Source organism: Oryx dammah, unplaced genomic scaffold (assembly GCF_014754425.2).
Source record: "Oryx dammah isolate SB20612 unplaced genomic scaffold, SCBI_Odam_1.1 HiC_scaffold_2, whole genome shotgun sequence".
In the NCBI taxonomy this organism is placed as follows: domain Eukaryota; kingdom Metazoa; phylum Chordata; class Mammalia; order Artiodactyla; family Bovidae; genus Oryx; species Oryx dammah.
This window is the reverse complement of record NW_024070186.1, coordinates 64,292,657-64,305,019: the sequence shown is the minus strand read 5'-3', so window position 1 is coordinate 64,305,019 and position 12,363 is coordinate 64,292,657. Positions and strand designations below refer to the sequence as shown.

General features: G+C 35.6%; 1 protein-coding gene and 1 non-coding gene across 2 annotated transcripts in view; one reads left to right on the top strand and one right to left on the bottom strand.

The window, feature by feature from the left end:
• NAALADL2 (N-acetylated alpha-linked acidic dipeptidase like 2) overlaps positions 1-12,363 on the bottom strand; it is a 1,592,461-nt gene that overhangs the window by 1,311,697 nt on the left and 268,401 nt on the right. The window lies entirely within an intron of this gene.
• On the top strand, positions 4,011-4,139 carry LOC120859933. The gene has a single exon (XR_005720191.1). It is a non-coding gene; the product is annotated as a small nucleolar RNA SNORA56 (small nucleolar RNA).

Below are 12,363 nucleotides of genomic sequence, written 5' to 3'. Positions count from 1 at the left end.
AGCCTGGTGGGCTACGTATAGTCCATGGGGTCACAAAGAGTCAGACATTTCAGATTTCAAAGCAAAAGTCTTTCAAACCTAACCTACAATCTAGTAACGTGAAAATTAAAGTCCCAGATTCATTTCAGACACAATTTAAGAGGAAAACAACAGTAACAGGTATACATGTTTCTCTGTCATTGTGGTTTCTAGCACAGAATTCCGAGAAGGCAATGGCACCCCACTCCAGTACCCTTGCCTGGAAAATCCCATGGACGGAGGAGCCTGGTAGGCTGCAGTCCATGGGGTCGCGAAGAGTCGGACACGATTGAGCAACTTCACTTTTACTCTTCACTTTCATTCATTGGAGAAGGAAATGGCAACCCACTCCAGTGTTCTTGCCTGGAGAATCCCAGGGACGGGGGAGCCTGGTGGGCTGCTGTCTCTGGGGTCTCACAGTGTCAGACACGACTGAAGCGACTTAGCAGCAGCAGCAGCAGCACAGTGTTAAGAAACAAATTTTTTATTGAGACTCTAGAGCCTATTTTAAGAATATTAAATTGGCTTTAGGCCAAAAGGGAATAAAATCCTAGTTTGTCCATTCATTTACTAGGTGTCTCAACGTCCCTGAACTTGAGTCTTCATAATCTATGCAATGAGAGTATTCTCACAAAGTTGTTACAGCATCAAGTGAGAAAAGCCTGAAATACTTAGCATAGTTCCCAACATAAAATAAGAACTCATAGCTTGTGGTATCAATATTATTTGTTATCTATAAGAGAATTATTAATCTCTTTAATTGCCCTTAATATCCAAATCCTAAATTCAGAGTATCTATTCTTAAAGAAAATGAAAGGAAAGTTGCACATGCAAAGTCAATTTCAATCATCCACAGTAATGAGAAAGGGCAGTAATGAGAAAACATAATTCCCAAAGCCCTTCTACTAATGGTTGTCATGCTACACACACACACATACACATTGCCCTTTTAAAGAATTAGTTAGGACCTAGGTTTGGTATTTTTAAAAATTATTTTAAGTAGAAGTGAGTGCTTACAGTAAGAATTCTACCTTAAAAATCTATTTCATATCCAAAATGGTAGGAGTGGAGTGTTTCTATTCACCCTTTTCTAATAAATTAGGAAACACACAAAATTAAAGGCTCACAGGCATCATTCATGTCTTTGTCACTTGCACTTCATAAAAATGCCATTTCCATTAAAATAGCATTACATAAAAAAGAGATTTTAGCTAGGGGTACTTTTCAGCAGATTAGCCATCCTAATTACATTTTGCTTGGGCTAACGTTAAAATTAGCTTCTATTCCCAAAGCACATATCAGCTGATAGTAAGAGAAGCACATTGCAACTTTCTAGGCAATGGAAAGAAACCATCTACAATTAAAGATGTGCCTAATTTAATCCACAGCAATTAGTGAGTACAGGCAGGTAAAAATGACTTAATGGTACTCATAACACTTAACTTTTTGATGAAATTCTACACAGGAAAGTACAGTAAATTAAACATATAAAAGAAAAATATCACAATTGATTTAAATAATACACTGGAAAAGAAAATCTCTTACTGTATAAAATCATCTTCAATTATAAATCAGAAAAGGATGCTTATGAAATTTTTCACTATTTTATAGACAATTAAGACAATTGATAGATTGATCTGTTTAATAATTTAATGAAATCACATCTTGATATTTATCAGTCATTTCTGAATGTACAATGCCTTAAAGTTCTGTCATGACTTCCAATAGCATACATTAAATATTTACAAGGGTGACAAAGAAGCCATATTATGATTCAGTTATCTAAATGAATTTTTTGAAGGTGAAGGTTAGACTGAAGATCTTTTTTTTTATAAGATCAGGATCCATACTAATATTTTATGCAGGAAAAAGTACAGTAGTAGTTGATGACCAAGAAATATTGATTAGTTGATGTGAGTAGCATCAATAATGAATAGCTTTCTTCTTGCTCTCATTTTAGAACAGCCTGTCCTAACATCTGAACTTTCCTAAATATGATTTTTCTCACCTCAAATAATAAAAATAAAATTAAACTCAACACTCATTAGTGCACACCTATTATCTGTAAAGCATTGTACAATGTATAGTCTTGAGAAGGGTACTACAGCAAAACAGGAAGCTGTCCCTTTACCATGCCTCCGCCTCAAGGAGTTTGTAATGAATTAGGGCAGTTTTTCTCAAACAGTGATATGCCTGGGGATCACCCAGGGATCTTGGTCTAGGGTGCAGCCTGGAATTCTGCACTTCTAACAAGCTCCCTGGTGATGTCCATACTGCTGATTAACAGACTACACTGGAGAAGCAAGGGATTTAGAGGCAAAAATAGTAATTAATAAAAAGAATACTAGAAGCTCCATGATGGGCAGAAGAGGAAGAGATTGCTCCAACTAGAAAAGAAAGCAGAAGTGCGGAATTTAAAGAGTAATACAGAGGATAATTGGTATTCTTATGGATCTTGAGGGCTGAGGACTATTTTAATGAACAGAGAAAATAGAAAAAGGGCAATAGGGAAAAAACTAACAAATGTCAAGGCAGAGTGGAAAAAAATGTGGCATATTTAGAGAGAATACTAAATAATATGGACAAGCAGAATGAGGGGAAATAAAATGAGTTTTCATAATTAGCAAAAAATAAATATTATGCTTAGTGTTTTCATTATTTCTGTTAGAAATCATACCATCTATTATTGCCCTGCTACTTATAAAGTGCTTTCATGTTATCTTCAGGGTGTTCTTTTCACAACTGTGACAGAGATTTCCATTGTTGTTGTTTTAACTCATTTATAGATGACGATTCTGAAGAAAATACGCTGTCTTCAAACAAGTTTAAATAGTTAATGCTGGGTTCAAACTCCAAAATTAATTTTTGCCCTTACAAAGCACTGTCTCCAGGAACTATTTCTAGAGTAAGAAGTAAACAACATATTTTAATTAAGAATAACAATCCACAACTAAATTACTCTTTATCACAGTGGCCAGGTAATAAGAAAACCCTGTCTTTCTTTCTGACTTAATAGGAATTTACCTAATGTTTCACTGTTAAACATGAGATACCTTGTTAGTTTCAGTCAAGTTCCTTACAAGAATAAGAAAAAAAATTCCATTCGTGGTTTTCAAAGAATTTTGATCAGGAGTATGTATTGAATGATAAAAGAACCACTCAGTTAATCAACATATGACTTCCCAGATACTATCTATAACTGTAAATTATAGAACACAATTGTGAAAGATAGTCTCTCTTCAATGAGCTGCCATATTAGTCTTTGTTGTCACTGTTACTCCCTAAGTCAGGTCTCACTGTTTGTGACACCATGCCAGACTCCTCTGTCCATAGGGTTTCCCAAGTAAGAATACTGGAGTGGGTTGTCATTTCCTTCTCTAGGGGATATTCCCTAAATTTAATGTATTGAAATCTAATAAAAATTAAATTAAAAATCAAAATGAATATAAATGTTTATTTTAAAACTCTCCTTAATATAATCTTAAAAATCAAAGCTATTGTGTACAACCCAAGCATTGAATACTCTAATGTTCTGAAAAAACAGATTCTCATTTTCACTTTAAATTGCATGCACAATATGATGAATATTAGTCTCTAGTGCTAAAGCAAAAAGTTCAGGAAATAATAAAAGACTGAAAAATGTTAAAAGTAAATGTATTTAATTACATATAAACATATACAATGTATACCGATCTATACCAGTATCTCTATTTATAAATATGTATAAATTATAATTGTATTGGGGTACTAAAGTTTGTATAATATTTGAAATTTTTTATATTATTTATTCTTTTAAATATATTCAATATTTGACTCTGGTTAAATTTCTCTTTACCTTGAATTTCTTACTGAAGTGGACATTTTGGGCTTCTTTTTGAGTCTAACACCAAGCAGGTATGTCAGAATAAGTATAAAATATAAAGTAATTGAAATTTAATATATTTTTTAATGTTTGTTTTCACAAGGATAAAATATAGAATGTAAAATAGAAAAAGCAGCAGTTATACCTTTCTAGTTTGGCTTGTGAGACTCTATAGGGAGTCAATCTGTAATAGTTAAGTGGTTAGTTCTTCTGTCTAGCATCAGTGTTTTCATGGTGACTTTGGAGTTGCCATGTATTACTTGCCAGAGAGAGGTCATGGCCAAAGCAGTAAAAGCCCCCTGCTGCTGCTAAGTCACTTCAGTCGTGTCTGACTCTGTGCGACCCCATAGACGGTAGCCCACCAGGCTCCCCCATCCCTGGGATTCTCCAGGCAAGAACACTGGAGTGGGTTGCCATTTCCTTCTCCAATGCATGAAAGTGAAAAGTGAAAGTGAAGTCGCTCAGTCATGTCCAACTCTTGGCGACCCCATGGACTGCAGCCTACCAGGCTCCTCCATTCATGGGATTTTCTAGGCAAGAGAACTGGAGTGGGGTGCCATCAGTTGCTAATGCATAAAGACTCCAAATCAGGAAACAAGAGAGTGAGAGTGACAAAACCTCTCCAGTAGCTCCATGGTTGGTCAAGAAAGAAAAGAAAAAGAAGGGCAAGAAGGCCAAAGCTCCCCCAGAGAGTGCAGGTGAGCCTGGAGATGGGGACAGTGACACCACCAAAAAAAGAAGAACATAAAAGTGGAAATGGTTCTAAGTAGTGGAGACCACATTAAGCACTCTGTCAGCTGGAAGAAGAAATAAAAACCTTACTGAAAAAAAATAGAAAATGATTTCTCATGTCAGCACATTATAAAAGAAAAAATAATATGATTAAGACATATAAATATCATGAGTCTATTTGCTATATCTGCTCCCATATCACTAAAAGTACTTATCCTATTAATTATGCTTTCCCCTTGACATTATAAGGTTCAACTCAGCGAATAAATACTTTGCACCATGCGCAGCATTATATTGTACTGAGATTATTGATGGTGCTTCTAATGTTGACCCTGAAAATAATCAATAAGCTGATGCTGACAGATTTAAATGCTAACACCCCCACAGAGGAGTATACCCAATTACCAAGATAATAATTGTCTTCAATTTTAGAAATGAAACACCCTACATATAGTCTACATATAATAAAGAGAACAACAACAGTGAGGAGCTATTTTTAGAAGGAGCTGAAGAACTATTCCATGATAGATGGAAGAATTCTGAAGACCTAATGCCTGATATACCTTCCTGCTGCTAATATCATGGAGTTCTTGTGTTCAGTAAGAGGAGAGCTTATTCAACTGCAACTTAGTAAGATGTTCAGTATTTTTTCTATGAGCTATGAAAATTAATTACAGACTATTTAAAATTTAAATTAGGCATTAGTTTAAAATGATAGAAATTAATTAAATATTCTACTATGATATACAAAGTATAATCATATAGTTGAAACCATGGAGAGATAGTTGAATTTTAATATAAAAAGTAATGTTTGGGTTCATCTTGAACTGGATAGCTACAACTGTTATTAAGTTTCTAAGGGAGAAAGAGGAATGATTTAGATGACATCTAAATTTATACCATATAAAATAATTGTGCTCTTCTTAATCACCAATATAATTGTAAAAGTTTGTATTAAATTTGTATATGTAGTAAGGTGTGTATCTGTATGTTAAACATGGAAACCCCAGGTAATGTTAAAAACTGACATGGGTATACTGACATTAAAAATAAATCTAACAGTCACTGAATTCTAAGTATCAGGTATTCGTTCTCCTCTAGTCACAGTTGTAATTTTCTGCAGGATTGACTGGCTCCTGCTTACTTCCCTCATCTCTTCTTGCTTCTCCCCATGTCTCTCAAAGCCCATTTATTCGGCATTCCCTCAATCCCTCAGTGCCTCCTTACTCTGTACCATTTACCTGAAATACAATTTCCTCTTCTCCATACTTACCTAAGTCCAATCCATCCAATGGATTATAAGGAAATTGCTTTTCCTCTTTATTTGTTGGTGTGATCTTGCTGCTGCTGCTACTAAGTCGTTTCAGTCATGTCTGACTCTGTGCGACCCCATAGACAGTAGCCCACCAGGCTCCCCCGTCCCTGGGATTCTCTAGGCAAGAATACTGGAGTGGGTTGCCATTTCCTTCTCCAATGCATGAAAGTGAAAAGTGAAAGTGAAGTTGCTCAGTCATGTCCGACTCTTTGCAACCTCATGGACTGCAGCCTACCAGGCTCCTCCACCCATGGGATCCTCCAGGCAAGAGTAATGGTATCCCCACTAGAACATAGGATATACAAGACTACTCCCGCATATGTGAGTTCTATGTCTGTTTTTCCTCACTAGTACACACAGCATCTAATTTGGGCACTTTAAAACATTACTTCAATGAGTGATCTATTTATACAGTATATCGCATTCTTCTTTTTTTTTAATCTCATGACCAAGTAATATCATATTATTTTCCAGGTAGCATGTTATTTTGAACATGGAAAAAATAGCCAACAGCAGACATTACTAGTTGAGTTTAGACTTCTAAATTTAAAGTAAAATAATGAAAATAAACTATAATGATACATTTCTTCACAGAATTATGATCAAATAAATTGTAAAACTGTAATATTTGGGTGAAATCAGGAGTCCTTTCTTGAATATCTGTTTTCAGACAACTGTCAAAACACATAAAGAAACAGAACAATAAAATCAAAATCAAATACACTTAAATAGCGCGCTTCTGAATGGGAGTGAGTGTCATTTTGAAAAGAGACACTGGAACATGCTTGGAGAAAGACAAAAAGGAAGACATAGGGCAAACGATCCTCAAATGATAGCTACCACAGACACTTCATATCCATGAGTTTACCTAACATCTGGCAGCTTGAATTAAAAAAAAAGAAACATATTCCCTTTCAAATGATGAGGTGCTTTCAAATGGAAAATTAACTTTAAGGCTAAATATATATCACAAATGATGCAATCAAAGTGCATTTAAATCTACTGAAAGGAAACAAAAACAAGTTTCAATAACACTTTGAAATACTGTAAAAGGAATTGCTATGAAGTAATTTTTAATTATGCACTGAAATTGTGACATTATCTCTCAGTAGGAAATACACGGTTACCTTCTTTAGTGTGCTTCAAGAATGAGATACATTGAAAAAGAACAAAAACACACTAACTGATATATGAAGTTAAATGATATGCCAGTGGTCAAGCTCTAAAGATTGAGTGCTCTCAAACTCCAAGCATTTCAAAGATGAGAATCTCTATCTCAAGTGCATATTTCATCAAGCCATTATGGACAAGCAGAAAGCACTAAGAGATTGCATCTTTTCCTGAAATAAACTTCTAGCCATATGCTGGAAGTCTAATGCATTTTAGATAAATTAACAAAATACAGGTACCCATGTAACTCAAGATATAGCAACATTTCAACTCTGACAGCTTGACTGGCTTAACAATCATATTATAATTGGCCATAGTGTAAATTTGTTAGACTGCCTATGAAAAAAAATGTATGAAGATTAACTAAATAAGAGCTTGACTATCAACAATTTTTTAAGACATTATTACTTATACAATGCTGTGTCAATCCTACTTCCAATCTTACTAAATTCAGTTCTCCGTGCCTTTAAGGTCGTAAAAAGTCCTTTCCCCTACACCATAACTTCCTGGAAAGTGAAAGTGAAGTCGCTCAGTCGTGTCTGACTCTGTGCAACCTGGTGGACTGTAGCCCACCAGGCTCCTCTGTCCATGGGATTCTCCAGGCAATACTGGAGTGGGTTGTCATTTCCTCCTCCAGGGGATGTTTCCGACCCAGGGACCGAACCCAGCTCTCCCACATTACAGGCAGACACTTTAACCTCTGAGTCACCAGGGAAGCCCTAACTTCCTGGGGAAACTGTTAAATAGACATAGGCAGATTGGGCAAAGAGCACTATTAGATTAATGCCCCTTTTATACAAGACAGAATGATTTCCACTGACTAAGGGTGTACACTCTGTGAAATTATTTATGCTCTGGAATTTTCATACAGCTCATTTAATCCTCACATCAGCCACATGAAGGGAATAATCATTATCATCCACACTTTAAGTATATAGGAATTGAGGATAAGGCAGGTCAAGCAAATTTCTCAATCTAACTAGTAAATAAAGAATAAGCACAATGAGTATAGAGTCTATTTGCTTCCAAAGTTCATATATACTTACAAAAAATTTCTACTACATTTTGACTAAAGTAAAAAGCTTATTGAAACAACCCAATAAAGATGTATAAAGCATAGCAATTCCATAGCACTCCATACCAATTCCTGTCCCACCTCCTTTAAGTAACAAATGTAAACAGTGCACTGTATGCCCCCATACCTTTTTTGTTAAGATATTTTTATAAAAGTACAGCTGACTCATTGGAAAAGACCTTGATGCTAGGAAAGATTGAAGGCAAAAGGAGAAGAAGGGGGCAGAGGGTGAGATAGATAGCCTCACAGACTCAGTGGACATGAACTTGGGCAAACTCCAGGAGATAAAGAGGAGCAAGGAGGCTGGGCATGCTGCAGTCCATGGGGTTGCAAATAGTTGGACACGATTTAGCAAATGAACAAAAAATAGGCAAATAGTTGATTTACCATGTAATTATTAGATTCGGTATACAACATATTGGGCTTCCCTGGTAGCTCAGCTGGTAAAGAATTCATCTGAAGTGTGAGAGCCCTGGGTTTGATCCCCTGGGTTGGGAAGATCCCCTGGAGAAGAGAAAGGCTACCCACTCTAGTATTCTGTCCTGGAGAATTCCATGGACTGTATAGTCCATGGGGTCGCAAAGAGTCAGACAAGACTGAGTGACTTTCACTGTCACACAACATAATATTTGATATTTTTAGAAATTTTATTTAATTTAAAGTTCTTATAAAAACTTGTTAAGTTTGCTGTGCTATACATTATATCCTTGTATCTTACTTATTTTATACCTAGTAGTTTGTAACTTAATTACCATCCCCTTTTCACTCCCTCCACCTGTCTCTGAACTGGTAACCAGGAGTTTGTTCTTTGTATCTATGAATCTGTATTTGATATGTTACAGTCATTTGTTTAATTTTTTAGATTTCAAATATAAGTGAATATATACTTCACTCATATTTTTATTTCTCTGTTTGACTTACCTCACTAAGCATAAATCTCTCCAGGAACACCCATGTTGTTCCAAATGGCAAAATTTCATTCCTTTTTATGGCTGAGTAATATTCCATTATATATATACATATATATATGTGTATATATATAATCCCACAGCTTATTTATCCAGTCATATGTTTATGAACATTTCGGTTGTATCTACATCTTGGCACATTGCAACAAACTGTGGAAAATTCTTCAAAAGATGGGAATACCAGAACACCTTACCTGCCTCCTGAGAAATGTGTATGTAGGTCAAGAAACAATGGTTACAACCAGACATGGAAAAACAGACTGGTTCCAATTTGGGAAAGGAGTAAATCAAGGCTGTATATTGCCACCCTGCTTATTTAATTTATATGCAGAGTACATCATGAAAAATGCCAGGCTGGATGAAGCACAAGCTCGAATCAAGATTGCCGGGAGAAGTAACATAACCTCAGATACGCAGATGACAGCACCCTTATGGCAGAAAGAGAAAAAGAACTAAAGAGCCTCTTGATAAAAGAGGAGAGTGAAAAAGTTGGCTTAAAACTCAATATTCAGAAAACTAAGATCATGGCATCTGGTCCATCATGTCATGACATATAGATGGGGAAACAATGGAAACAGTGAGAGACTTTATTTTTAGAGACTCCAAAAATCACTGCAGATGGTGACTGCAGCCATGAAATTAAAAGACACTTGTCCCTTGGAAGAAAAGTTATGACCAACCCAGACAGCATATTCTAAAGCAGAGATATTATTTTGTTAACAAAGGTCCATCTAGTCAAGCCTATGGTTTTCCAGTAGTCACATATGGATGTGAGAGTTGGACTATAAAGAAAACTGAACACTGAGGAATTGATGCTTTTGAGCTGTGGTGTTGAAAAAGACTCTTGAGAGTCCCTTGGACTGCAGGGAGATCCAACCAGTCCATCCCAATGGAAATCAGTCCTGAATATTCAATGGAAGGACTGATGTTGAAGTTGAAACTCAAATACTTTGGCCACCTGATGCAAAGTGACTCATTGGAAAAGACCCTGATGCTGGGAAAGATTGAAGGCAGGAGAATAAGCAGTCGCCAGAGGATGAGATGGTTGGATAGCATCACTGACTTGATGGACAAGCTCTGAGAGCTGGAGATGGACAGGGAAGCCTGGCATGCTGCAGTCCATGGGGTCACAAAGACCCGGAGATGACTGAGTGACTGAACTGAACTAAATTGAACCTCTTAGGTAGTGTAAATAGTGTTGCTATGAATGTTGGGGTACATGTATCTTTTCTAATGAGTGTTTTCATTTTCTTCAAATATATACGCAGGAGTGGATTTGCTAGATCATATAGTAGTTCTACTTTTAAATTTTGAGGAAACTCCATAGTGTTCTCCATAGTCGCTCTACTGATTTACATTCCCACTAACAGTGCATGAGAGTCTCTTTTCTCCTCATCATATCAACATTTATTATTTGTTGTCTTTTTAATAAGAGCCATTCTGATAGATGTAAGGTGATATCTCACTGTGATTTCAATTTGCATTTCACTGATGTATAATTATGACATTTTTGTTGTTTAGTCACTCGATTGTGTCTGACTCTTTGCAATCCTATGGACTGCAGCTCCCCAGGAAACACCTTTTAATGCTCTGTCTTCTTTGAAAAAATGTCTATTGAGGTTTTCTGACAATTTTTTAATCAAGTTGCTTGTCTTATATTGAATTGCAATATCTTTTTATACCTTTTAGATAGTAACCCTTTATCAAATATAACATATGCAAATATATTCTCTCATTCAAGTTTATCTTTTGTGTTGGTTTCTTTTGCTATGAAAAAGCTTTTGCTGATTTTTGCTTTTATTTTTGCCTTTGTTTCCCTTGTCAGAGGTGAGAGATTCAAAAAGGTAATTGCTCAGACTTATATAAAAGAGTATATTGCTTACATTTTCTTGAAGACATTTTATGGTTTCCAGTTTTACATTTGACCTTTAATCCATTTTGAGTTTACTTTTGTATACGGTATGAGAAAGTGTTCTATTTTTTTTCTTTATATGTTACTTCCAGTTTCCCCAGCTCTACTTACTGAAGAAACTGTCTTTTTCTTATTTTTATTTTTGCCTACTTTGTCATAGATTAATTGAATATATTTGCGTAGATTTATTTCCCAGCTCTCTGTTCTGTTCTTTGATTTAGGTGTCTGCTTTTGTTCCACAGTCCTTATGTTTTGATTATTATAGCTTTGAAGTATAGCCTAAAGTTAAGGAGCATAATACCTCTAGCTTTATTCATTTTTCTCCTGACTGCTTTGCCTATTCAGGATCTTCTGTGGTTTGACACAGATTTTAGGATTACTTGATCTAGTTCTGAGAAACTCGTGGTGTTTTAATAGGGATTACATTAAAACAGTAAAGGTTGAACAAAGAGTCACTCTGCATCTTGTAAATAACAAAGTAAGTAGGCAAACAATAACGACTTGTTTTATAGCACAGGGAACTATATTTAATAGCTTGTAATAACCTATAATGGAAAAGAATAAAAAAGAATATATATATATATATATATATATATATATATATATATGCATACAAAATGAAACAGGAAAAAAACTAACAGAGTTTTTCCAAGAGAATGCACTGGTCAGAGCAAACACCCTCTTGCAACAACACAAGAGATGACTCTACACATAGACATCACAAGATGGTCAATACCAAAATCAGACTGATTATATTCTTTGCAGCCAAAGTTGGATAAGTTCTATACAGTCAGCAAAAACAAGACCAGGAGCTGAATGTGGCTCAGATCATGAACTCTTTATTGCCAAATTCAGACTTAAATTGAAGAAAGTAGGGAAAACCACTAGACCATTCAGGTATGACCTAAATCAAATCCCTTTTGATTATACAGTGAAAGTGACAAATAGATTGAAGAGATTAGATCTGATAGACAGAGTATCTGATGTACTATGGACAGAGGTTCATGACATTGTACAGGAGTCAGGGATCAAGACCATCCCCAAGAAGAAGAAATGTGAAAGGGCAAAATGGTTGCCTGAGGAGGCCTTACAAATAACTTAGAAAAGAATAGAAGCTAAAGACAAGGGAGAAAGGAAAGATATACCCATCTGAATGAAGACTTCCAAAGAATAGCAAGGAGAGATAAGAAAGCCTTCCTCAATGATCCAAAGTGATCAAGGCAAAGAAATAGAGGAAAACAGTAGAATGGGAAAGATCTCTTTAAGAAAATTAGAGACACCAAGGGAACATTTCATGCAAAGATGGGCAAA